This window comes from Myotis daubentonii, chromosome 5 (assembly GCF_963259705.1).
Source record: "Myotis daubentonii chromosome 5, mMyoDau2.1, whole genome shotgun sequence".
Taxonomy (NCBI): Eukaryota; Metazoa; Chordata; class Mammalia; order Chiroptera; family Vespertilionidae; genus Myotis; species Myotis daubentonii.
Genome location: NC_081844.1, coordinates 81,995,041 through 82,000,981, shown reverse-complemented (window position 1 = coordinate 82,000,981; position 5,941 = coordinate 81,995,041).

The window sequence follows — 5,941 nt, the reverse complement described above, 5'->3', positions numbered from 1 at the left end:
TCTCATTTCTTTTAAGGTCTATGCCCCCATGCACATTCTTAACAGAACATTCTAGCAGCTCTGGGGTCTCCTTTTCTAGGTAAAGCGTGTATGCCAGTTTCTGCCCCTGTGGGGAGTTCTCTGAGAGATTCGGGAGGGAGAGAACTTTCGTCAGGTCTGCCTCAGTCCATTTAGTTTATTAAGTAGGATGAAGTGACTGACTATTCTAACTGCTCTAAAAGAGGGAGAGAAAAGGAGCTATAAACAGTGGCCAATTGTCACCAGTAAGAAATACTAAATCTGGAGGTGAGAACATGGGAGGCACAATGCATTCTAACTAGGAAACTCCAGTGGTGAGAGCTAAATACTATAAGGGCAAATGTCCTCTGCATGTCCCAGGGTAGACATGCCTCACTGTGGTTCTAGCTGTGGGAATAACACTGGGAAGGAAGGTGTGAAGCAAAGATAGGTAGCAGACAAGGTGGAGTACCACTGCTGAGATCCCACACTTCAGGATCATGACTTTAAATATGTTTTTATTGATTTGAGAGAGAGAAACATTGATGCGTGTGAGAGAGAGAGAGAGATGGCGATCGATTGCCTCCTGTACGCACCCCACCTGGGAATCGAACCTGCAACCTGGGCATGTGCCCTGACCAGGAATCAAACCAATGACCTTTCAGTGCATGGAACGATGCTCAATCAACTGAGCTATAGCGGCAAGGGCAGGTCTATGACTTTATAAAGCAAAAAGCAAATACCTACCCACTTTTCCCCATACAGCTTTATCTTTGTGTCCTAAAAATAAAAGATCATAAGTAAGGTAAAGTCATTTAAAGAGAAGGAGGAAAAGAAGGCAGTTATCTGTTTTCTTGGTAATCTGTGTTTGAAAATAAATCTTGGGAGAGTCAATGGAAGAGCCATCTGTGTATGTTTACACGCAGTGTTTAACTTTATAAGCATCTGCTAGTTGGCAGCTTAGAACACAGGGAGAACACAGATTACCCATGCTGAAGCCATGATACGCTATTTTCTGCTGGATTTAGACTCTGAAAGGTGATATGAGAGAGAAAGCCTAGAACAACAAGTGTTACTTTCTCTGTCTCATTGAAACAATTCAAGTGGACTAAAGAACCTTAGTACTGATTCTGAAATCCTCTCGGGCAGGGCCTGTAGACTGCTCATGTCTGTAGCTCTTATGAGGTACATCGTGCACTGGCCCTTGAGTGCAGGAAATCTAATCACAAGGCCACAGACTCACAGCTTGACTTTGACGAAATCACCCCCCATTTCTGAGCCTATTTTCTTTTCAAGTGAGGTGGCTGGACTACTTGCCTTTCCTGACTTTTCTGGTTCTTATATTCGAACGTCCTATACACTCTCAATGTAGGAAAAAATTAATCTTTTGAGTGGATATTGCTCCAGGTGGGAGCCAGAGACAAGTCTTAGGCGACTCTGAACAAGTCTTTTACATTCTCTGTGCTTAGATTTCCCTGTGTATTCATGTGTATAAAGGGAAGAATGACCCCTACCTGGACCTGTCTACCTCGTGGGCTACTTAGTAGGTAAATGAAAGGTAAATGGAATGGTAAATGGAAGTAAAAGTACTAGTTGACAATTGTAGCAGAGAAGGTGGAGTACCACTGCTGAGATCCCGCACTTCAGGATCACGGCACTTGTTCCCTGGCTACTGAAGTGCTGGCTGCTAAAGGCTCCTAGCTGGTTGATGACTGGTTGATGGGAGTGGGTGTGGGGATGGAGACCTGGACCTCTTGCCTCCATTTCTCCCTCTGCCCCAATCCTGCCTCCCTTACACCTCATAGCTGTTCCCAGAAGCACTCACCAATAAGCCGTCAGTATGCAAATCTCAGTGTCTCAGTCTATTTCCTGGAGTACCCAATCTATGACAGCATTTCTAAAAAATAATTCAGCCCGGCCAGCGCGCTTTAGTGGTTGAGTGTCAACCTATGAACCAGGAGGTCACGGTTCAATTCAAGGTCAGAGCACATGCCTTGGTTGCAGGTTCGATCCCCAGTGTGGAGCGTGGAGGCAGCCAATCAATGATTCTTTCTCATCATTGATGTTTCTATCTCTCTCTCCCTCTCCCTTCCTCTCTCTGAAAGCAATAAAAATATATTTTAAAAAATAAAAAATAATTCAGATATATTTTATTTAAGCCACACTGCTAAAAGCACATGACTTCTTAGCCAGTTCCAGTACAAAAATCCATCATTGGGATAGAACTCTCCAGGTGACACAACAATGTCTACGAGTACTGGATTCTGTTTCAGTTGTTATTCTGACTGTCATGGGCTGCTTATCATACTAGAGCGATTATGTCAAGGACATGGGCTTCACTCAGTTGGTGTCTCCATTATAAGATCACAATGTCCCCCTGACTCTGGACAATGTCCTACAAATACGAACTGTTAGTCATAAGCTATTTATATGTCGGGGATAAAGGGTGAACTGGTATTAATGAGATTGAAAGGCTTTTACCTGGAAACTGACACTATAGTACCATTAATCATGCTGATATTCCCGTTGCTAAATAACTGTATCCTTTTGAAAGGGGTTGAGGATGAATTCACTTAATGCTGAATGAGAGGGGTTTCTGCTGGAGGAACCTACTATTTATGCAAAAACAAGACCCCACCTCTGACAGGAAATCCACGCGCAGCCTTCTGCAGCTCCTGAAGTTTCCCTGAGACCGTATCTCTTCCTTAATGTCTAGACAACAGGATGGCAGCCATTTATAAGACCACTTCCTCCCTATTCTAACACAGGACGACATGGTCCCAAAGCAGGAACAGGTGATGGGGGTAGGGTGGTTGCTGTAAAGTGTCTTTCTTTCCTTCTCCCCACATCCTCTGGGAGGACAACCAGCAAACTAGCTCAGATGCGCAGACCTAGTCAGACAGAGGGATCATTTACTCAGGATGATCTCTTTCTTCCAGGCCTAGATGGGGCAGGATCTCAGTCATATAGGACACACGGCAAACCTCACTATCGCCCGCAAAAATTCACTACAGTTCAACAAGCATTTCTAAAAGTAAGTAGAGAAAACAGATAGAAATCTGAGGCTGGCTCTGGGTAAAATAATTTAGTGTACAAAAAAATCGCAGCAGACTCCACCCCCACCCCACCCCCCTTGGCCTAGTTCCTGTGCACCATTTTCCAAAGCCAAGCTAGAACTACTTAATTCCATTTGAATCTGCTGGAAAACATTGTGTGCCTCTGCTCAGCAGTATCCCGCTGGATTTGTGGATGTCCTTTCTCACTCCTTTGAACTTCTTTCTATACCTACCTTTTTATCTTTGTGAACTGCCTTAGAGACCCCAATTTCCCTTCCCTTATATCCTTCCCAGTTGCTCTCTCACTCTTCCTGCTGTTACTCTTTCCTGACAACACCATCCTGAACCCGTTGCACCCCACAGCTTCCTCTTACCAAACACAGAGATTGAATTTGACTGTGGGAATTATTTTGTTGAGTGGTTGGTGTGCTTAAACAAAACCTGGCACAGAAGTGTTCTAAATGTTGGGGTTTGGAGTTCTAAGTTAGTCTTGGTGATAGAGTCAGAAAAATTCATCCAGAAGTGTTAGCTGAGGTGTAAATGAGCTGAAGGGTGCATTTGCATGGCAATATCTGAGAAGGTTGCAAGACTGAACCTTTTTTCTTTTCTTTCTTTTAAAAAAACGGATCTAGAGTAAATGAGTCATCTAGAAAGGAAGGGGGAACTGAGGTTTCAGAGAATGATGGGAAAGGCTGTAGAGATACCAACCATTTCCAAGAGGCTCCAGTTTCCCAAATCTTGCCCAGCATTTTGTTTTTGTTTCTTAATTCTCACCAGATGATATTTTTCCCCATTGATTTTTAGAGAGAAATGGAAGGGGGGGGGGAGGATGAAGAAAGAGAGGGAGAGAGAGAGAGAGAGAGAGAGAGAGAGAGAGAGAGAGACATCAATGTGAGAAAGACATATCAATTGGTTACCTGCCCCACACGCTCCGATTAGGGCCAGGGATCTAACCTGCAACCCAGGTACATACCCTTGACTGGGAATCAAACCCAAGACCCTTCAGCGTGCAGGCAGATGCTCTAACCACTGAGAACACCAGCCAAGGCCTGTCCAACGTTCTTGAACCTGGACTGTACTCCTAAGTAGCCCCATAATTCATAGCATGGCTTTTCAATCCAATCACCCCCTACAGTGCTCTAGCACTCCCACTCTCAACCAGATATCTCTAACTTCATGCTACTATGACATCTCTGAGTACCCCTAGATCTTAGCCCTGTGCCCCTGGACTCCAAGGCATGCCCCATCTTTCCCTGTCCATCTTCTGCAGCGGTTCTCAACCTGTGGGTCGAGACCCCTTTGGCGGTCGAACGACCCTTTCACAGGGGTCGCCTAAGACCATCCTGCATATCAGATATTTACATTACGATTCATCACAGTAGCAACATTACAGTTATGAAGTAGCAACGAAAACAATTTTATGGTTGGGGGTCACCACAACATGAGGAACTGTATTTAAAGGGCCAGAAGGTTGAGAAATCTGTCTAGTCTCCCAAAACTACATAATGGATGTCCCTGATCAGGTCCCTCGTCTACAGAGCACAAGTGGCTTCTTCAGAACCCAGCCTTCTGTGAGTGTGCTGATGCTTACGTATCCCAGGGCCAGGGCTAGAGGGAAGGGATGGAACTGTATACTATTGAAGGCTTGTTCCTTTCAGTTTGTGTCTAGGGCTGTCACCTCCCCAACTGTCTAAGTAGATACTGGTTGACACCATCATTGACATAACTGATTTGGTCTTCCTGGATAAGATCTCAGTGAATTCCAGGTAATTTTTTGTTTGGGGATGACCATGATAATTTTTCACTTTCGCACACCTGATCTCTGGCCATCCCAACTCACCTGCAGGCATACGTCAGTTAAGGACACGGTACCATCTACCTATGAAGAACTGGTTTTATTCTTTGCTAAAAGACTCCATGCAAACCTGAGTGAGGGAAAGCAGGAATATTTCTTCATTTTCTTTTTGCTAATCTTCTAGGGCCTGGTCTTTCAGATAAAAGGGAATGAGCCAAGGAAACTACTGGGGTGAAGGAGAGAAGAAAAGCCTCAGAAGGGTCCTGGAGTAGGAGGGGATGAAGGATAAAGAACAGCAAAGGCCGACTCCAATAAGTACCTGCTCTTTTCTTTCTTTCTCTACTCCTGACCTCTGGTGGTTCCTCTAATGACCTTGTGCCTGAAGAGCTGGGGGAGGAGTGGCATACCAGACTGCTCTCTAACCATATAAACCTACCTCACTCGTGTCTACCTTTTGTGGCTCTTAAGTTCCCAAGGTTGGGTTCAGAATCCCCAAACCTGTCTCTGAATCTCCAACAGGCATTAGTGTATGTTTGTTTCTTTAAATTTTTATTTATTGATCTCAGAGAGAGAGAGGGAGGGAGGGAGGGAAAGAGAGAAGCCAGCTATTCCCATTTATGCATCCATTGTTTTGATTCTTTTATGCGCCCTGAGCTGGGATGGAACCCGAAACCTTGGCATATCCCGACGATGCTCTAATCAACTGAGCTATCCGACCAGGGGGCATTAGTGTATATTTTTAAATGACGTCCTGAGGAGAAAAATAGTCATACTGTCACGCTCTAGCCCATAGTTTGCAAAGCCTTTTCCAGGCAGGATCTCATCACGCCTCCTCGAATGTCCCCAGTTTTAGGCAGAGCCAAAGCCACTATCCCCACTCCGCAGATGAGGAAAAGCTGGGCCCACAGGGCCATGGTTTCCTGCTGTGAGCCACTAGCCGCGCAGCAGTCAACTGGCAGCAAGCCACCCCCACAGGCCTCGCTTTCACCAAGTAAGAACCCCTTACTCCTTAGCATCGCCGACTGTCCCTCGTCCGGAGCCTGCCGGAAGTTGTAGTCCAATGTCCCGCAGCTTCAATGGGCTGGACTACAAC